General features: G+C 42.7%; 1 protein-coding gene across 1 annotated transcript in view; it reads left to right on the plus strand.

Moving 5' to 3' along the window:
* SRP54 (signal recognition particle 54) overlaps positions 1-22,568 on the plus strand; it is a 49,557-nt gene that overhangs the window by 22,501 nt on the left and 4,488 nt on the right. The gene's annotated exons all lie outside the window — the stretch shown is intronic.

Below are 22,568 nucleotides of genomic sequence, written 5' to 3' on the forward strand. Positions count from 1 at the left end.
ACCATGCACTCTTGTGGTCTGGACTTTACTTGGATACAGACCAGGCATTGGAAAACTTCGACTCTCCAGGTGTTTTGGACTTCAAGTCTCACAATTTCTAACAGCTGGTAAGATGGCTGGGATTTCTGGGAGTTGAAGTCCAAAACATGTGGAGGGCCGAAGTTTGCCCCTGCTTGATATAGACAGTCCCTCATGCAATGACTCACCTTCCATAGGACACATAACAGGCACAGAAATATAGAAAGACCCAGTTATAAGCCCAGATGCCAACTCTCACTGCAATTACACTTGCGGCTTCTGGTCAAAGGACATTTAGTACGTTATAACCGTGCCCTCAATTTGCTTCTGACATAATAAATAAATAAATACACTTGTGGCATGTTACAGTTTCTAATAACATCCTCAACAGAGCTGCTGATACATGTACATTTTCCAATGTGATATGTATCCTCTGAATTCTTTGACATGAGAAATGGCAACAATTAGCAGAAGAGCATTTCAACCTTCTTGAACATTCAATCTCTGACATAAGTAGCTGTTCTGGGGCAAGGAGATAAAAAAGATTTTAAAATAGAATTTAAATATACTGTGTTCACAAATGTCAGTTTGTTAGTAGAGGGATGAAGATAAAAGGTTTCTTGGCACAGTACATGTATTAACATATTGGTCTCATAATATTTACATGTGTAATGAGAATTCTCCTTATAACATTTTCCTAATGAACAATTTCAGGTGGGTAGATGGATTGTTTTCACGCCTAAAAACAGACTAGCTGCTCAACACACAAGTATCACTTTTTGAAGGTGTATGTCCAAAGTAATAATTTGCGTCATTCTATGTATACAATCTGATCCCATTTGCACAACTATGTAATAATTTTAAATACCTGTGGCTTTTGAAGATGCATTTGAAGAACTGTATCGAAGTTCACAAAAGCTTATGCTAAAATAAGTCCAATCCAAAGATACTGCTTCATTCCTTCTTCCTCCTGTTTTTTAATTGCTAACTAGCTGTCCCCTGCCACGCATTGCTGTGGCCCAGTCTGTGTATATGTATTTTGTGTGTGTATATATATTTGTGTGTTTGCATTTATATATGTGGATTTGTGCATGCGTTGTAATGTAATTTTTTTTTACTTTTGCTTCTGCTGTGTTTCCCTTCTGCTGTGTTTTTCAGTGTTTTTATGACTGAGGGTCACTCACTGGCCTGATAAGTGTATTGTGTCCAAATTTGGTGTCAATTCGTCCAGTAGTTTTTGAGTTAGGTTAATCCCACAAACGAACATTACATTTTTATTTATATAGATCTCATGTATATTACCCTGACGCCTATGTAACAAAATGTACTATTTCCCCCCCCCAAAATCATAAACCTTTAGATTCCGTTCAACCCCAAGCTAAAGATAATATCAGTAAGACACAGTTGTATATGTCTCAAATGGTATAGCAGAAGCTGATATCTATCAAAGTTGTTGGTGGATATAACAATTTTCCTATTGGTATTGAAATAAAAATGTAAAATACCGCTGATAGAATTTTAAAAAGAGAGCTATATTTTAATTTCTATATAGATCGTAAAACACCATGAAGAGTAAGATTGCCAGAACTAAATATTGCATAGATGTGATGTTAATATTTTTTAAAAAATGGAAGATCAAACAGATTTTGTTAACTTTTCTGAATCCTGCAAGCAATTGTTCAGATTTATTGATTTGTCCTTTATTATTGAACGATTCCTTGTTTCAGAAGGTTACTTCATATGACTTTTTAGTTTTGAGCTCAACAGCAAAATGTGAACTCACGTCATGCTTTTTCCTAACTGATGTTAGGAAAATAGTGAAAGCTGTTGCTTTTATTTTGTCACTAGGTGCCACACTGACACAACAAAATGGGGAAATAATAGAAAGCCAGCCAATATACGAGTATGTTTGGTGGGGGCAGGGAGGAGGACATTTTAAGAAGCTAAAATGAGCATAGAGAAGTTTTTTTAAGTTTCCAAGAGAGAGAGAGAGAGAGAGAGAGAGAGAGAAGAAGGGGGGGGGGTTCTGTTACGAATGCTTAGTAGCAAGCCATACATTTGGAACTCAGCCTTAGCTTCTGACGTGCGGATTGTATGCTGCTTTTGTGGATTCATTCACCAGATAGAAGCTATGGATGTGACCCTATAGCCCTATAGCCCAAGCAGTCCTGACAGATGGCCATCCAGCCTCTGTTTAAAAGCCTTCAAAGAAGGAGCCTCCACTACACCCTGGGGCAGAGAGTTCCACTGCTGAACAGGTCTCATGGTCAGGAAGTTCTTCCTAATGTTCAGGTGGAATTTCCTTTCCTGTAGTTTGAAGCCATTGTTCCATGTCCTAGTCTCCAGGGCAGCAGAAAACAAACTTGTTCCCTCTTCCCTATAACTTCTCACATATTTATACATTCCCAAACAATTACTGTCACCTCAGTCTCACGTCGATGCCAAGCAAGATTCTGGAAAAGATCATTAAGGAAGTGGTCTGCAAACACATAGAAATTAATGTGGTCATTGTTAATAGTCAACATGGATTAATCAAAAACAAGTCATGTCAGAAAATCTGATCTCTTTTCGGTAGAGCAGTACATGTGAAAAAGATCTTGGAGTCCTCACGACAACAAGTTAAACATGAGCCAACAATGTGATGCTGCAGCTAAAAAAGCCAAAGGGATTTTGGCCTGCATCAATAGGAGTCTCATGCCTAGATCCAGGGAAGTCATGGTCTCTATTCTGCCTTGGTCAGGCAACACCTGGAATACTGTGTCCAATTCTAGGCACCACAATTGAAGAGAGATGTTGACAAGCTGAAAATGATCAAGGGTCTGGAGGATGAGCCCTATGAGGAGCATGTTTAGCTTGCAGAAGAGAAGACAGAGGAGACACGATAGCCATGTATAAATATGTGAGGGGAAGTCATAGGGAGGAGGAGCAAGCTTGTTTTGTGCTGGCCTGGAGACTAGAATGCAGAACAATGGCTTCAATCGACAGGAAAGGAGATTCCACCTGAACTTCCTAACTGTGAGAGCTGTTCAGCAGTGGAACTCTCTACCTCGAAGTGTGGTGGAGGCTTTTAAACAGAGGCTGGATGACCATCTGTTGTGGGTGCTTTGAAAGCCATTTTCTTGCTTCTTGGCAGGGTGTTGGACTGGATGGCCCACAAAGTCTCTTCCAACTCTATGATTCTAATCATATGGGCTTCATAGTTTGCTTGTCAAGTCTGTTCCATTGTCTAACAAAACATGAAAAACTAATAATAGCATCAAACTGAATTTGGAATATTATGAATCAGTGTGGCTCATTTTGTTTTCTCTGTCTAAAAACAACAACAACAACAACATCAAAAACAACACATGCACTTCACGAAGTTGACCATTACAAGAGAAAGCATATTTGACCATGCTATATTACTTAATTGGTGTTTTTTTTTTTTGCTAACAATTTTCCAGGCTGAAAATCCAGGAAAAAAACAACCTCAATTCACAATGAATTTAACAGTAGCGATATTTTTCTTCAGTTTTAGCAGCGCACGCGATTGTCCCAGTGCAACAGAACAGCTACAACAGAAAGCATCTAAATGAGCTGATCTGCTCTATAAAGAATAATAGCTGCTTAAATGCCCTGAACGCAGCAGAGGTCACCTGATGTTAGAAATTAAGCAGAGTCAGTTCTGCCAGGGAATAATAGATGCTGTGGGATATATTCAACAAAATTGCAAACTACCTCTGAATAATTCTTGTTTGGTTTTAATGGCTGTCATATTTGGTTCTGTTTTAATATTTATATTTAGTAGATTTCTATTTCTATAGTTTTTAAAGCTATGAGCTGTTTTGGGTCATAGTCCTGGGAGCAAAGAAGGATACACATAAATGTAATAATAATGGTGATAACAACGATGATCGTCTAAGAAAAATCTATACAATTAACTAGGTTGCCATAAGATGATTCAGGGGCACTTTGGTTATTCTTGTCTTCTAGCCAATTATCCTAGTGTTTACTTGGTAAGAGTTATTATTCAGAGGAGGTTTGCCATCACCTTGAGAACATTGAAGGGAAGGTCAACAGCAAGAAAACATGGGGGTGGCTTAGAAGGGGAACCCTAAAAAAGAAAACCGAAGGCCTGATTTTTGCTGCACAAGAACAAGCCTTAAGAACATGCTTGATATTTTCCAGCTGTAGTATGCCCAGGTATGTATAGGCTTCAAGCTGATTGCACTTTATGGTTTGTCCATTTGGCATCTCTATGCCCTCACTGTGAATCATGTTCACTTTCTTTAAGGCAGCATTTTTCAACCTAGGGGTCAGTACCCCGGGGGGGGGGGGGTTGTGAGAGGGTGTCAGAGGGGTCACCAAAGCCCATCAGAAAATACAGTATTTTCTGTTGGTCACGGGGATGTGTGAAGTTTGGCCTAATTCTATTGTTGTTGGGGTTCAGAATGCTCTTTGATTTTCCACAAACTCCACCAGTATTCACATTTAGGCATATTGAGTATCCGTGCCAAGTTTGGTCCAGATCCACCATTGTTTGAATCCACAGTGCTATCTGGATGTAGGTGAACTACAACTTCAAAACTCAGGGTCCAGTATTTTCTCTTGGTCATGGGAGTTCTGTGTGCCAAGTTTGGCCCAATTCCATCGTTGGTGGTGTTCAGAATGCTCTTTGATTTTAGGCGAACTACAGCAACTACAACTCCCAAATGACAAAATCAATCCCCTCCACAACTCTACCAGTATTCAGATTTGGGTATTTGTGCCAAATTTGGTCCAGTGAATGAAAATACATTCTGCATATCAGATATTTTCATGACGACTCATAACTGTAGAAAAATTACAGTCATGAAGTAGCAACAAAAATAATGTTATGGTTGGGGGTTACTACAACATGAGGAACTGTATTAGGACGGTTGAGAAACACTGCTTTAAGGCTGGTAGGGTGCATTTGTCTATGCCGGACTACATATTGATGTCAGTGCTGAAGATTCTGACCATGTTGGCCAGTGACTGGATTTCAATTTCTGTTGTTGTTATTATTATTATTGTTCTGACACAAAAACACAATATGTCCCAGCAAACGAGATATATATGCTGCATTTCATATCACAAAATCACAACCGGAACATTTCCCAAGTGTCTAGGACTGTGTAATGTGTTTTCGAATGATGCGTGCAGATCCTAGTAAGGTGGCCTTTTGCAGTTGACAGGTCATGATTTTGTCAATGTTTATTGTTTCCAAATGCCGACTGAGATCTTTTGGCACGGCACCCAGTGTGCTGATGACCACTGGGACCACTTGTACTGGTTTATGTCAGAGCCTTTGCAGTTTGATTTTCAGGTCCTGATAACGGCTGAGTTTTTCCTCAATGAGACTGTCACCTGGTATGGCAACATCAATAATCCAAACCCCTTTCTTTTCCACAATCGTGATGTCTGGTGTATTGTGTTCCAAAACTTTGTCGGTCTGGATTCGAATGTCCCACAGTATTTTTGCATGTTCATTTTCCACTACCTTTGAAGGTTTATGATCCCACCAATTCTTTACTACTGGCAGGTGGTACTTGTGACATAAGTTCCAGTGAATCATCTGGGCCACATAGTTGTGCCTCTGTTTGTAGTCTGTCTGTGCGATTTTCTTGCAGCAGCTGAGGATATGATCCATGGTTTCATCAGCTTCCTTGCACAGTCTGCATTTTGGGTCATCCACTGATTTTTCAATCCTGGACTTAATTGCATTTGTTCTGATGGCTTGCTCCTGGGCTGCAAGAATCAGGCCTTCTGTCTCCTTCTTCAGTGTTCCATTCGTGATCCATAACCAGGTCTTCTCCTTATCAACTTTTCCTTCAATTTTGTCAAGGAACTGCCCATGCAATGCTTTGTTGTGCCGGTTGTAAGCTTTCTTTGCAGTTTTCTTGTACTGATACTTTGTCTGCCTGCCTGCCTGCCTTCATTCCTGGCGGCGGGGTTTCCTCAGGCTCCGGGCAAAGGGAGCATGAGAAGTTTCCGATTATGATTATGATGATGATTATTATTATTTGAAACACAACAAGATGAGTCCACAGCAAACAAGATCACTCTGCTGGCTTTTGTATTGGATCACATGTCAGACACTTCCCAAGTGTCTAGGACTGTCATGTATTGGTGAATAATGCATGCAGATCCCAGTAAGGTGGCCTTCTGCAGCTGACAGATGGTAATTTTGTCAGCGCTGATTGTGTTTGAGTGCAGGCCAAGGTCTTTAGGCACTGCACCCAGTGTGCCAATCACCACTGGGACCACCTTTACTCGTTTATTATTATTACTAGTCATCCCCTGCCATGTGTTGCTGTGGCCCAGTCTGTGTATATGTGTATATGTGTGTGTTTGTGTATATATGTGGTTTTGCACATGCATTTATTTATTTATTTATTTATTTACCTTACTTATATACCGCTGTTCTTAGCCCGAAGGCGACTCACAGCGGTTCACAATACGAACAGCAAAAATTCAGTGCTACAGTATTAATTACACAATTAATAAACAATTACTACAATACCCATTCACTGTCGTCTCATCATCAAAAACATGTTCCAGATTCGTCATCCATTGTTCCATTCCAGTATTCATTAACCAATCATTGCATTAATTATTCAAACGCCTGCTCAAACAGCCAGGTCTTCACCTTTTTGCGGAATACCATTAGAGATGGTGCTAGTCTAATGTCCGTAGGAAGGGCGTTCCACAGCCGAAGAGCCACCACCGAGAAGGGCCTATCTCTCGTCCCCGCCAGCTGTGCCTGTGAGGCAGGCGGGATCAAGAGCAGGGCCTCCCTGGAAGATCTCAAAGTCCTGGTGGGTTCATAGGCAGAGATGCGGTCGGATAGGTAGCTTGGGCCGGAACCGTTTAGGGCTTTAAAGGCCAATGCTAGCACTTTGAATTCAGCCCGGTAGCAGATCGGTAGCCAGTGGAGTTGGCGCAACAGGGGGGTTGTATGCTCCCTGCGCTCCGCTCCTGTTAAAATCATGGCTGCCGAGCGTTGGACTAGTTGGAGCTTCCGAGCTGTCTTCAAAGGCAACCCCACGTAGAGAGCGTTGCAGTAGTCTAAACGGGATGTAACCAGAGTGTGGACTACCGTGGCCAAGTCAGACTTCCCAAGGTACGGGCACAGCTGGCGCACAAGCTTTAGCTGTGCAAATGCTCCCCTGGTCACTGCCATTGTAATGCAATTTTTGTTTTTTGGCTTTTAAAGTCTCTTCTGCTGTGTTTTTCGGTGTTTTCATGAGTGATGGTCACTCCTTGGCCTGATTGGTATATTGTGTCCAAATTTGGTGTTGATTAGTCCAGTGGTTTTTGAGTTGTGTTAATTCCACAAACGAACATTACATTTTTATTTATTTAGATGATGATTATTATTATTTATGTTGTTGTTGTTGTTGTTGTTGCTTTTTGTGTGCTATAGAGGCAGCCCTGGTAGTTCCTCCTTTGGCCGGCAGGGGGCACACGCGGGTTGGGCCAGCTCGGCCTCCTAGCAACGGCGGGCCCGGCGCGGCCTTCCTCGGCACTCGCTTCCTTCCCAGGCCTGCTGTCTCTGCCAGAGAGGCGGGTCCGGCCTGGTGCGCTTGCCTGCCTTCCTTCCTGGCGGCGGGGTTTCCTCAGGCTCCGGGCAAAGGGAGCATGGAGCAGGGCCTCGCCGCGGTTGCCTTGGCCTGCGCTCCCGCCCTCGTCGCCGTCACGGCCTGCGCCATGGACCAGGAACAGGTGAGCCCCCCAAGGCTGAGGCCTAGCGGCCCTGCTGCCTGGATCCCTCGCCCTTCCTCACTTCCCCGTCCCGGAATGAGGGAGCCAGGTGACACTGCTGCTGCTGCCCTCTTCCCTCTTTGGCCCTAAAGACCTTATGAAGCTACAACTCCCAGAGCATTGGGCCGCGACAGGTAAAGTGGTATCGCACTGCATTCCCTCCTACAGTGGAGACACACCCCTGGCTTCCAAAATCATACCCTCATGCTGAAACTCTTCTGCATTAACCGTTCTTATTTGGCAAAACCTTTTTTGACAACACTTTTTGGGCACCACTGGGGATAGAAAGGCAGAGTAGATTCTGAAGGTTTGAAAGCAGCAGAAATATTATTATTATTATTATTATTATTAGGCAGTTTTGTATACCGGTCTTCTCACCTCCATTCGAAGGACTCGGGCCGGTTTCCAACATCAATATTACAGACAGTCATTAAAACATCATATTTCTAAATCACACTAAAACATTAAAACATTGAAACCATTAAAACAATTGAAACCAGAAATATATATGCATATTAGTTATACATACATATTTATTTGTAGATATATTAATTTGTCATGTTTATTTTGTAAGTATAGGTAGAGCGTCCCTTATCTTGAAATGCTTGGGACAAGAAGAGTTTTGGATTTTTTGTCTTTTCAAGATTTGGAATATAACAACAACAACAAAAACAACGATACACTGTTATCCATCTTACTAAACCACCTTATCCTTAACCAGTTCACATAGTGGTTTTCCTTCCCCCCTCCAAAATTAGTCTGCTGTTATTGTTGTTGCTCGCTATTATTGTTATGTTGTTTTACTCTGCTTTATGTTGTCTTTTTTTATAGTTTTTATTGAATGTTCAAACGTTATACATTAAAACAAGTAGCCGTGTAGACATCAAGTAAGCACCTAATATCTGACCCGGAAGAGAAAGGAAGAAAGAAAGAGAGAAAGAGAGAAAAAGAAAAAAAAAGTTCCCCCCAAGAAAGCCCTACACCCTGTAGTGACCTCCATTCTTCTTACTTTGTTCTAATCACTGGATTACTGCTCTTTCGCAGTCTATTATTTCATAGTCCTTAATATCTGTATGTGCCTTATAAAAGGCCTTTCACTATAAAGTTTCTAACTCTCCTTCTTTCTCTTCTTCAAATCAAATTTCCTTTGTTCTCTATGTATTCTTGCAAAACCGACCAGTCTGTTGGGTTTATTGCTCGACCGTTATGTTGCCTAAGCCAGTATGTTAGCTCGTCCATGTCCTTAATATCTTTTATTTTTCCGATCCAGTCTATTTTGTTCGGTATTTTCTCCAGCTTCCACATCTTTATGTTGTCTTAATTGTTATTGCTTTGGGTTGTTGTAGTTTTTTCGGGCTATATGGCCATGGTCTAGAGGCATTCTTTCCTGACATTTCGCCTGCAGATGCAGGCGAAACGTCAGGAGAGAATGCCTCTAGACCATGGCCATATAGCCTGAAAAAACCTACAACAACCCAGTGATTCTGGCCATGAAAGCCTTTGACAATACATCGTTATTGCTTTGTTTTTAATTGTATTATGCCTTGGGCTTGGGCCCCATGTAAGCCACCCCGAGTCCCTTCGGGGAGATGGAGGCAGGGTAGAAAAAATAAAGTTTTTTCTTCTTCTTCTTCTTCATTTGTAAGGTAAAGGTAATGGTTTCCCCTGACATTAAGTCTAGTCATGTCCAGCTCTGGAGGGTGGTGCTCATCTCCATTTCTAAGCCAAAGAGCCTGTTAATCTACTCACATTTGCATGTTTTCAAACTGCTAGGTTAGCAGAAGCTGGGGCTAACAGCAGAAGCTCTCCCTATTCCCTGGATTTGAACCACCAACCTTTCAGTCATCAAGTTCAGTAGCTCAGCAATTTAACCTGCTGTGCCACCAGAGGGTTCACTTTATTATTTGTACCCCGCCCTATTTATTTATTTGTTTATTTATTTATTTACAGTATTTGTATGTTGCCCTTCTCACCCTGAAGGGGACTCAGAGCGGCTTTACAAAGGCAACAATCCGATCCTATATCAAGAACAAATATAAAATAAACATACATTAAAACATAAATTTAAGAGCCATATAAAATTAAAACACATTATTAAAATCATGCAATCCGGGGGACTCAGAGAGGCTTCTAACATAATAACAGGCAAATATTCAATGCCTATATAAACAAAGGACTAAAAATTAAATGAAAACAATAATCAACAATAACAATAATCAACATAGTACCTTAAGTAAAAAGGCAGTGAATACTTGTATTTTCATAGACGTACATCGTGAAATATCTTGGAGATGGGTTTAAACATGATATTCATGTATTCATGTATAGCCCGAAAAAACCCACAAGAACTGAATGATATTCATTTTTTTTACATTCTATATATCTTATACATGTAGACTGGAGAACATTTTCTACACAATATTTTTGCTAATTTTGTGCACGAACCAAAGTTTATGTACAGTAAAACAAAGGTGTCTCTATGTTGTGCCGAAGGCTTTCATGGCTGGAATCACTGGGTTGTTGTACATTTTTCAGGCTGTATGGTCATGTTCCAGAAACATTGCTTCTGGAACATGGCCATACAGCCTGAAAAACATACAACAACCCAAAGGTCTCTCTCTCAGCCACTCAAGTGGACTGGACAATTTTAGAGTTTGGAGTACAGGCAGGCCCCGAGTTACATACATCCGATTTACATCCATCTCTTAGTTACAAACAGGGGTGAGACAACAAAGTGAGATAAATGTACCCCCCTAGGAAGGAATATTGAAAGAATTATTATGGGTGTCTCCACTGAAGCTTTCTCACCAATCCTTGTTTTCACAAGCCAAGATTTTCAAAATCCAATATCATAGGGACACAAAGTGAGGTGAAATCTTCTGAACAGGGTCACAAACAGCAAAACAAACACCAAAGGGGGGTGTTAACTCTTCCCTATGCTATCCAAAGATATATAGAGAGAGAGGGAGGAGGAGGCTACTGTTACAACTTACATGAACTTAAGAACAAACCTACAGAACCTATTTTGTTTGTAATTTGGGGACTGCCAGTATTTCAGATTTGGGAACTTTGCATGTTAACACTTTGTGCTAAAAACATTTATGTTTCCATTTTGTCATATGTATAAATTTGCAAGTAGTTGTCTTTTGCATCATCTTAACTTCTGCCCTAACATGGCAGTTATAGTTCACACATGCAGCTGCTACTTTGATTTCTTCCAGCTTCTGTAAGTAGACACGAATCCGCCTGGTTAGTATTAAATAAGAAGAGATACTGGCCTTCTACTAATTGTGAAAACTTGGCAGAGACATTGATATACAATTACTCTATGATTTGTTAGAGTGAAGAGATTTAAAACTAACATGAGAGTGTATGGTTCATACAATTGTTGATGTTTGTATACTAGAAACAGATATGTAATAAACAAATTCATGGGTGGTAAATATAAAGGGATAGATGGTAGGTGCAAATATTGGATTTTAATCTATTATTATGCAATAATATTTATTACTTGCTGTGTGATACATGAGACCTTACTTACTTAGGCGATCCCTCGTTGGACGAGTAAGATGGTCTTCCATCATGGGTTTCCCTGTGGATCCGTAGGTGGCTGTGGAGCCCTATTCTTGCTCTGCATCTTCTTCCGCAGTGAGGGCATTGGTTTCCAGGTGGAAGGCGGTCCCGGTCGGGGTTGGCTTGACGCGCCTTCCTCCTGGCACGTTTCTCTCTTTCACCCTCCACTCGTGCCTCCTCGAATTCTGCAGCACTGCTGGTCACAGCTGACCTCCAGCTGGAGCGCTCAAGGGCCAGGGCCTCCCAGTTCTCAGTGTCTATGCCAGAGTTTTTAAGGTTGGCTTTGAGCCCATCTTTAAATCTCTTTTCCTGTCCTCCAACATTCCGTTTTCCGTTCTTGAGTTCGGAGTAGAGCAACTGCTTTGGGAGACGGTGGTCAGGCATCCGAACAACGTGGCCTGTCCAGCGGAGTTGATGTTGGAGGACCATCGCTTCAATGCTGGTGGTCTTTGCTTCTTCCAGCACACTGACATTTGTCCGCTTGTCTTCCCAGGAGATTTGCAGGATTTTCCGGAGGCAGCGCTGATGGAATCGTTCCAGGAGCTGCATGTGACGTCTGTAGACAGTCCATGTCTCACAGGCATATAGCAGGGTTGGGAGGACAATAGCTTTATAGACAAGCACCTTAGTATCCCTACGGATGTCCCGGTCCTCAAACACTCTCTGCTTCATTCGGGAAAATGCTGCACTTGCAGAGCTCAGGCGGTGTTGTATTTCGGCGTCGATGTTGACTTTGGTGGAGAGGTGGCTGCCAAGGTAGCGGAAATGGTCGACATTTTCTAATGTTACACCATTGAGCTGTATCTCTGGCATTGGAGAGGGGACGGCTGGTGACTGCTGGAACAGCACTTTGGTTTTCTCGATGTTCAGTGACAGGCCAAGCTTTGTGTATGCTTCTGCAAAGGTGTTGAGAGTGGCTTGTAGATCTTCTTCTGTATGCGCACAGACAACATTGTCATCAGCATACTGGAGTTCTATAACAGATGTTGTTGTGACCTTGGTTTTGGCTTTCAGTCTGCTGAGGTTAAACAGCTTGCCATCTGTCCGATAGATGATTTCCACTCCGGTGGGAAGCTTCCCATCAACAAGGTGAAGTATCATAGCGATGAAGATGGAGAATAAAGTTGGGGCAATAACACATCCCTGTTTGACACCCGATTCCACCTTAAATGGGTCACTTTGGGAGCCATTGCTGTCCAAGACTGTTGCCATCATGTCATCGTGGAGGAGCCGCAGGATGTTCACGAATTTGCTTGGGCACCCGATTTTTTGGAGGATGGTCCAGAGAGCGCTGCGATTCACTGTGTCGAATGCCTTTGCAAGGTCGATGAATGCCATGTACAGAGGTTGATTTTGTTCTCTGCATTTTTCTTGGAGCTGTCGCGCAGTGAAGATCATGTCCACGGTTCCTCTGGAGGGGCGGAAGCCATTCTGGGATTCTGGGAGGGTGTCTTCTGAGAGGGGCAGAAGGCGGTTTGCAAGGATTCTTGCAAGGATTTTGCAAGGATTCTTGCAGAGGTTAGAAGGGAGATACCTCGATAGTTTCCGCAGTCTGTTCTTTCCCCTTTTTTTTGTAGAGGATGATGATGGTGGCATCCTTGAAGTCTGCTGGGATTTTCTCGGTCACCCACACTTTTTCTATGAGCTGGTGGAGTTGGTGTGTCAGCGCAGGTCCTCCCTCTTTAAAGATTTCAGCAGGGATCCCATCCGGTCCGCTGGCTTTGTTGTTCTTTTGTTGGCTGATGGCATTGCTGACTTCTTCCAAACTAGGCAGTGCTGCAAGCTCATCCCTGGTTTGTTGTTGCGGGATTTGTAAGAGGACCTCTTCGGCCACACTGGAGCTGCGGTTTAGGAGGCTTTGGTAGTGTTCTTTCCAACGTAGTGCAATTGACTTTTGGTCCTTCAGGAGTATGGTTCCGTCTGATGAGCGTAGAGGCTGTATGCCATGGTTTCTTGGTCCATAGATGACCTTTGTGGCTTTGAAAAATCCTTGAGCATTATGGGTATCTGCCAGGTGTTGGATTTCTTCAGCCTTCTTTGTCCACCAGATGTTCTTGAGTTCTCTGGTCCTTCTTTGGACCTCAGCTTTTGCACTGGCGTAGATCTTTTTCATAGCAGCACAGTTGATGTCTCTCTGCCATGTTTGGAAGGCTTTCCTTTTCTTGTCAATTAGCTGTTGGATCTCGATGTCATTTTCGTCAAACCAGTCTTGATGTTTCTTGGCTTGGTATCCAATAGTTTCTTCGCAGGCTTGGATGATGGAGGTCTTCAGTTTGTTCCAATGTTTCTCAACATTTTCGGGGTGTACTGTGGGTAGATGGTCCTTGAGTGCTGTTTGGAGATGGGCTCGCCTGGAGGGCTCCTGAAGGGCTTGGGTGTTCATTTTGCGCCTTGTCTTTCTTCCTTGGAGTCTGCGTTTGGGGGCGATCTTGATAGCCATCGTGGATCGGATTAGCCTGTGGTCGGTCCAGCAGTCGTCAGCACCTGTCATGGCTCTTGTGAGGAGCACGTCACGGCGGTCTCTGGCACGTGTGATTACATAGTCTAAGAGGTGCCAGTGCTTTGACCGGGGGTGCTTCCATGATGTCTTGAACTTGTTTTTCTGGCGGAAGAGCGTGTTGGTGATGACAAGGTTGTGCTCCGCACATTTGGTGAGAAGCAGGATGCCATTCGAGTTGCTGTTTCCAACCCCGTCTTTTCCTATGGTGCCTGGCCACAGGTCGAAGTCTTGCCCAAGTCTTGCATTGAAGTCCCCCAGGAGAATTATTTTGTCCTCCTTAGGTATCCCCGATAGGACGGTGTCCAGCTGACAGTAGAATTTCTCCTTGATGTCTTCATCAGCATCTAGTGTTGGTGCATAGGCACTTATGATGGTTGCCCGTTGGTTTTTGGCAAGGTCAATTCGGAGGGTGGAGAGTCGTTCGTTGATGCCAGTGGGTGCTTCGGACAGATGTTTCATCAGATCATTTCTTATAGCGAAGCCAACTCAGTGCATTCTTTGGTCTTCTTCGGGCAGTCCCTTCCAGAAGAAGGTGTAGCCTCCTATTTCTTCCTTCAGCTGTCCCTCTCCTGCTCTCCGGGTCTCCTGAAGGGCTGCTATGTCGATGTTAAAGCGTCCCAGCTCCCTTGCAATGATGGCAGTTCTGCGTTCGGGGCGTTCACTGTCACTGTTGTCCGTACGTTCCACGTACCGAAGTTCATTTTTCTTTTTTGGCCGCAGGATGGTGACCCCACTGGACGCGGCAGTCCAGTCAGGGATAATAGAGGCAGACTATGTTTAGGGCATCTTTTCTAGCCCCCTCCCTGTGTGGAGTGAGCAGAGTGGGTCCTAAAAAGGGCTGCTCAGTCGTGGATACAGCTGCCGAACTACTCAACTGCCTCGGACCTTGAGGTAGAACGACTGAGTCCGTACCCACCGCCCATGTGCCAGTCTGTGACTAGGGGCTTCCAGATTTCACAGTCCTGCCCCCGTCGCCACTCGCTGATCGCCATGGGACTTTGGTTGGTTGGTTTTTATTTTCTTTGGAAGACGCCTGTGCGTGGGTTTTTTTAATGTGTGGAGGTCAGTGCACAACTGATCAACACACAGACTTCACAGAGTGAGGTTCCACTGGTGATGTAGTTTAACACAATGACCGTGGCTTCTCAGTCTGTTGCAGCCTTCTTCCGCCTTCGCAGCCGTTGTAACATGTGCCATGTTATCCTCCGCCTGCTCCGCCGTTGAGGTCTTTGGGTCTTCGGACTGTGCTTGGTCTGGGACCTCCCCCGCGGCCACTCCTGGGAGTGCAGGACTCCAGTTGTTGTGCCCACAGGTTCATCGGAACACGCAAGCCCCCTCACCACGACAAGGTGACAGTCCATCAAGGGGGTACATGAGACCACACTAATAAGGTATATAGAGTAAAACTGCCATGCATTCTAAGTTGTAATTTAGAATTTCTTTGAATCTTCTATAATTTGTTTGCAACGATATTTGAGGTACTAAACATTATTTCTTAACTAAACAAGAAAGTAATTTGTTAAAGTAATCAAGGTGGCCAATTGAAACATTCACACCTACCTCCAACAAACAAGAGTTTTTCTCCCACCCTGGTCATTCCACAGACCCAATTTTCCTAGTTTCCAACAGACCTCACAACCTCTGAGGATGCCTGCCATAGATGCAACCGAAACATCAGGAAATAATGCTTCTGGAACATGGTCATACAGCCCGAAAAACTTACAACAACCCAGTGAATGAGTCTTGACTTTCTGGTGGTTTTCTTTGCAGTAATGTCTAATGTCAAAACTTGGAAAGCCAGAGTTAGTAAATGAAGTGGTCGCTATGCTTGCTACATGTTCTTTGGTGGTCACAAAGCAGCAATCTCTGGCATGGCTTGGGGTGACTTGAGGTTGTGGTGTCCAAAGCTAACTATTGGCTCTTGAAAAGAATCTGAATGTTCTGAATGAAACAGTCAAAGAAGCAATATGCTGCCTGTTGTTCTCATAAAAGTCAAGGAAGGGCAGAAACATGTAAGGATATGGTTGTGTGGGCTAAGCCTAGTTCATTGGAATCATTTACATATTCTACTCTCTCGATGTGTAGCAGTGTTAGTTTGAACCTGAGAATGTTCCATCTGGCTTTTACTTTGGTGATCCCTTGTTGTCCGAGTAAGGTTGTCTTCCAAGGTCGGTATACTGGCGGTGGGTATGTAGGTGACTGTGGAGCTCTATTCTTGACCTGCATGTTCTCTCGCAGTGGAAGGCGGTCCCAGGCGGGGTTGGCTTGATGCGCCTTCCTCTTGGCATGTTTCTCTCTTTCACCCTCCATTTGTGCCTCTTCAAATTCTTCAGCACTGCTGGTCACAGCTGACCTCCAGCTGGAGCACTCAAGGGCCAGGGCTTCCCAGTTCTCGGTGTCTATGTCAGAGATTTTAAGGTTATATTGTGTGTTGAGGCCTTGGCCTGTGTAAGCCACATCGAGTCCTTCGGGAAATGCTAGCGGGGTACAAATAAAGTTTAATAATAATAATAATAAAGTTGGCTTTGAGCCCATCTTTAAATCTCTTTTCCTGTCCTCCAACATTCCATTTTCCGTTCTTGAGTTTGGAGTAGAGCAACTGCTTTGGGAGATGGTGGTCGGGCATCTGGATAACATGGCTGGTCCAGTGGAATTGATGGCGGAGGACCATCGCTTCAATGCTGGTGGTCTTTGCTTCTTCCAGCACACTGACATTTGTCTGCCTGTCTTCCCAAGATAGTGAACCAATTTATGAAAGTTTGCATCATAATCAATAGCTACATTGTCCTAGTCAGAGCTTGGGCCCATTGACATTATTTAAATGATTTGGTGAGATGCCAACCTCACTCATTTTTTTTTAAAAAAAACTCTCATTCATAATTCGTTGACAGATTCCTCACATGAAAATTATGCAACTTGCAGCCCATTTTGAGCACTTTTCTTGCTTTTGGCCTTTTTTTTCATTTCTTCTCTGTCATCCTCCATTTCTGGTCTCAGTAATAGGACCTTCTAATCTTGCATAGAGAAATTGAAAAATGAGTTATAGGTGGCAGCATGCCATTGGCTAGAAGAAGAATACTATGTAGAAGTCAAAACTATCTAAATATATCAAAGCCCTTTGGTACAGGGCTTAGAAAACTAGTTCCATGTAGGTATGTGTGTGTATGAATGGAATCGATCATATGGCTAGTGTTATAGATACTAAAATGGTTCAGTTTGTACTATTTTTGATCTATATCATTTATAAATGTTATTGTTTTGGTTATGTATATCTGGTACAACCAGTATCTACAAATAGTAAAATGTCCTATTGGGTTCTTCGCACTAATTACAATATTATTATTATGTGGTTGTTTTTTGGCACTGAATTCTGAGTGTATCACAGTCTCTTTGATATCCCTGGTGTTTGGGAGAGCAGCTTAGCCAGACACCCACACAAGGCCACATTAAGCTCGTGGGGCTGGAGGTGCTCCCCTTCTTTGTTTTTAGTGAAAACACAACTTGTTTTCCTTTGCATTTTAATATGATATTTAAAATGAAAAAAATCGAAGAAGCTTATATGTTCTTGATAAATTTGATATTGCACCTTTTAGAGAGCCATTAGTTTTACACCTGACATATGTCCCCATCTGTTACAGCTGCATGCAAATGGTGATAAAGGCTTTGAGAATGTGGAGCTTGGAGTCATTGGAAAAAAGAAGAAAATTCCTAGGAGAGTCATCCACTTTGCAAGTGGTGAAACAATGGAAGAATATAGCACAGATGAAGAGGAAGATGAACAGCAGGAGAAAAAAGATCTTTTGCCTTCTGTTGATCCAGTAGGTTTGTTTCTGAAATTACTTCCTGCATATGACAATTTGTATTCCTCATCTGTGACTGTTTTTTCCCATTTTGCAGAAATGAAGTGTATAAGCTCTTGGTTTTTGTCCTATTTTTATGAGTGAATTTTTGTAGAAACTTTATATTGCCAGGCTTTTCAGGGGGATGGGCGGGTGGGCACAAATAGGACAGGATACATGCTTGCAGACCTCACTTGCTTTGTGATCTCATGCTATGACATATACTCCAGCAGTGGGCACAGTGAGGTCTGCAAGACAGTTTTTGTAATCTTCAAGGAATCCTTGTGGCACATTAAAAAAAAATGTTTCTGTTCCTAGAAACATCCAGGAGTATTTGGATATAAAATTGTTTTGAGAAAGCTTCCAGTACAAGAGGCTTGTCTCAATATATTTTAAGATAAAGAATCAAGATGTTATTTATAGTAGTTTGTGTGTGTGCGTGTGCGCACAAAGCTTTTTCTGACAGAAATATAAAACTAGGTCATCATTTTCAGTGCTATTTTTGTTTACTTGTATATTTGTGTTGAAGCATTTTGCTCTGAATGCAGTGAATTTAGCATTTAATGAAGCAAAGCTCAGAAAACTTGGCATCTCTCTGAGCAGCAATTTGCACACAAATCAAAGAGAAATACTGCTGATGGGTTGTATTGCAAGCAAGGCAACACAAGATGAGTATACTAGAATACAGAGTGCAACTGTGTTTGAAGCATAATGGAATAAAACTGAGAAAGGCATTTGTTCTTTATTTAAACTGCTCAGAAATATAAGCATTCATTAACTATTTACCAAAGATTTCTTTACGAGGTTTTATAATACAGATTTTGACAACACACTTGCAATGTAACTTACTTTTCTTTCATCAGGAAGGGAAGTTTCTTATAAGATCATTTTGTTGTATGTTCAACTAATAATTGCTTTTACATTTAGTCTGGTATTCTAGTATTAATTTATACTATATTCTAGTAGTATAAATTAGATGAAGAAAAATCAGCCCAAACTGAGCTATATTCAAAAGATATTCAAAAATATATTCAAAAGGTTTATTATGCCTTGTTCTGCCTAGTATTAGCAGTATTAGCTGTGTGTTACTCACAAATCTTTTCATGGTGGTAGTATTGTGTGCTACTATGATGCAAGAGGCTATTCAAAGTAGTGGTACTTCCTTCCACAAGTCAAGCAAAACAAAGGATTGCTTGCAAGGCATGGTCGGAAAGCACATACTGTCCCCTGAGTCCCATCTTTGGGAAGAAGCTGATCATAAATGGTGCAGGATAATACAAGAAGACCTAGATCTCATCCGTGCATTATAAGGAGGCTGCCCCAGAATCCTCTCTGTTCATCTTGACCTTAATGGATATAAATGAAATAAATTCAATGTATTTTGCATGAAGTCAGCATCAAGAAATTTAACTGAACACTTATTTTTTTTCAGGGAACTCTTACATGGGGGCCTTATTTGTGGTTTCAGATGCTAAGAGTAGCCACATCAACGCTTTCAGGTATGGGTTTATTGGACATATGAAAGTATATAGGGCTAAACTAATAAGAATACTTATGAAAGACGCAGACTGATAGTCATGAAATATACACTCTATGAAAACCAAATAAAATTTGTTAGTCTTTAAATTATTACAAAACTTCTTTCTGACTTTTGCTGTTAAAATGCAATGAGAAAATAACAATAGCTATATGATGGAGAAATTCATCATTTTCATGAGGCATCTGATGAAGTGGTCTGTAGTTAATGCAAGATTAACCTCTTGACTTTCAAAGTGCCAGAAACCACTTTCTGTGCCCTCTAAAGTGACCTTTAACCTGAGTAAAAATGTTGTTCCCTGGAAGCTGGAAGCAGAAAGCTTCTTTTCGCTCAAAGATAGGCCCATGTCATTGAATGCAGTTTCTCTCCATAGCAGCATATTTAGTGCAAGATCATAAAGTTACTGACACAATATGTGCATTAAGGGCATACACATAGCTAATGTGGCATGTGTGGGTTGTTGTGTTCTGAACAGTGATTACTGAAGCTTAGTCTGCATTTTCTTATCATTGTTTTTTAAGTAGTAAATAAATGTTTTTGCAATTAATTTTCCTCCCACCACTTGCTTGTTAGTTCTTGCTACTCTCCCCATTCATCAGTGCCTTCCTCTTTTCAGTACATTTCAGTATTTTTCATTTAAAGTAACCACTAGACAAAAAAGACTAAAGAAAGTAGGCAGAACAATAGCCTAGAGAGATTGGAGTGATATTTTTTAAAGCAAATGCTTTTTTTTAAAGAGATTTTTTTCACACTGGTCTGTGATATTCAAAGAAATGTATGGAATTTATTTATTTATTTATTTACTTTATGTGTATACCGCTCTTCTCAGCCAATTAGGCGACTCAGAGCGGTTAATAACAAGTAGCGGCAAAAAATTCAATACAAACATCGTACAGCCATTTAAAAGACAATTAACACAATAATACAATAAGCAATTAACATCAATAACCATCAATAAACATCAATAAACAACTAACTGACGTCTCATAACTAAAATCATAATCCAAGCTCGTCATCCGTTGTACCGATTTCCTATAATTCATTGTAATTAATTGCACTGCCTATTCAAACACCTGTTTGAATAACCAGGTTTTTACATTCTTCCGAAATGCCATTAATGAGGGAGCTAATCTGATGTCTGTGAGTAGGGCGTTCCACAGCCGAGGGGCCACTACCGAGAAGGCCCTGTCCCTCGTCCCCGCCAACCGTGCCTGAGTTGCAGGCGGGATCGAGAGCAGGGCCTCCCCAGAAGATCTTAAAGCCCTCGTGGGTTCATAGGCGGAGATGCGTTCGGATAGGTACCTTGGGCCAGAACCGTTTAAGGCTTTATAGGCCAACGGCAGCACTTTGAATTGTGCCCGGTAGCAAATTGGCAGCCAGTGGAGCTGGCGCAACAGAGGAGTTGTGTGCTCCCTGAGTGCTGCTCCTGTAAGTATCATGGCTGCCGAGCGTTGGACTAGTTGAAGCTTCTGAGCAGTCTTCAAAGGCAACCCCACGTAGAGAGCGTTGCAGTAGTCTAAGCGGGATGTAACAAGAGCGTGGACTACCATGGCCAAGTCAGACTTCCCAAGGTATGGGCGCAGCTGGCGCACAAGTTTTAACTGTGCAAATGCTCCCCTGGTCACCGCTGAAACCGGAGGTTCCAGGCTCAGCGATGAGTCCAAGATCACACCCAAGCTGCGAACCTGCGTCTTCAGGAATTTGTGGTGAGTTTGGATTTGATACTTTCATTTTAATATTACAACATGTTCGTTAGAAATGCATATACACACCCTGGACTGTTCTAGTCTGTATTTGATGCCTATACACTGTGCATGCCCTGTTTGTGGCTTCTTCCTTTGCTTATGTGGCAGAGGGGTATTAAAAGTTCAAGAAACTACCAAAAGGAGAATGAAACTATCTGTTCTAGGAAAATTAAATAGGATATGATTTCAAACATACTTGTTAAATCAATTATCAGTGAAGCTATTTTTGAACAGCTTAGGCAAACCTTTTCATATGATTGTAGGCGTAAGGATCTAGGGGTTAAATTCCCTGGAAGATGCCTGCATTTTTTATTTCATTCCCTTATGGGTGTAGTTGTTAGCCTTTGCATGTCAAACATTGAATGAAAATTTAAACAGTTAAAAAGAACCCTTGCAGCTTGTTGCGCTTGTTAAGGCAAAGTCCTGGAACGTGTGGTGGCCTCGCAACTCCAGGGGTTCTTGGAAGGCACGGATTATCTAGATCTGGTGCAGTCTGCCTTTAGGCCGAGACATGTTACCGAGACAGCCTTCGTCACCTTAGTGGATGATCTACCCTGGGAACTGGACAGGGGGAGTGTGTCCCTGTTGATTCTGCTGGACCTCTCATCGGTCTTCGATACCATAAACCACGGTATCCTTCTGGGATGCCTTGCGGGAATAGACCTTGGAGGCACCGCTTTACGATGGCTCCAGTCCTTCCTGGTGGGTTGTTCCCGGATGGGACACCTGCTCGGCCCCACAGCCATTGTACTGTGGAGTCCCACAGGGCTCAGCACTGTCCCCTGTGTTGTTCAACATTTACATGAAGCTGTTGGGAGAGATCATCCGGACTTTCGGATTACGATGTCATCTGTATGCAGATGATGTCCGAATCTGTCACTCCTTCCCATCTGCTACTAAGGAGACTGTTCAGGTCCTGAACTGGTGCTTTGCAGTTGTAACAGACGGGATGAGAGTGAACAAATTGAAACTTAATCCAGACAAGATAGAGGCACTCCTGGTCAGTCGGAAGGCTGAACAGGGTATAGGGTTACATTCTGTGCTTGATGGGGTTACACTCCCCCTGAAGGTGCAGGTTCACAGCTTGGGAGTAAGCCTGGACTCATCACTGACCCTGGAACCCCAGGTCTCGGCAGTGGCCAGGGGAGCTTTTGCACAGTTAAAACTTGTGTGCCAGCTGCGCCCATATCTTGGGAGGTCGGACTTGTCCACGGTGGTCCACGCTCTGGTTACATCCCGTATAGATTACTGCAATGCACTCTATGTGGGGTTGCCTCTGAAGACTGTTCGGAAGCTTCAGCTAGTCCAACGCTCGGCAGCCAGGCTGCTTGCTGGAGCGGCGTACAGGGAGCGTACAACCTCCTTGTTATGCCAGCTCAACTGGCTGCCTATTAGCTTCTGAGCACAATTCAAAGTGCTGGCCTTGACCTATAAATCCCTAAACGGCTCCGGCCCAGCTTACCTCTCTGAACGGATCTCCCTCTACGAACCCCCAAGGAACTTAAGATCGTCTGAAGAGGCCCTGCTTTCGGTCCCACCACTGTCACAGTCATGTTTGGTGGGGACGAGAGATGGGGCCTTCTCGGTGGTGG

The sequence above is a fragment of the Anolis sagrei genome, chromosome 1, assembly GCF_037176765.1.
Source record: "Anolis sagrei isolate rAnoSag1 chromosome 1, rAnoSag1.mat, whole genome shotgun sequence".
NCBI classification, from domain to species: domain Eukaryota; kingdom Metazoa; phylum Chordata; class Lepidosauria; order Squamata; family Dactyloidae; genus Anolis; species Anolis sagrei.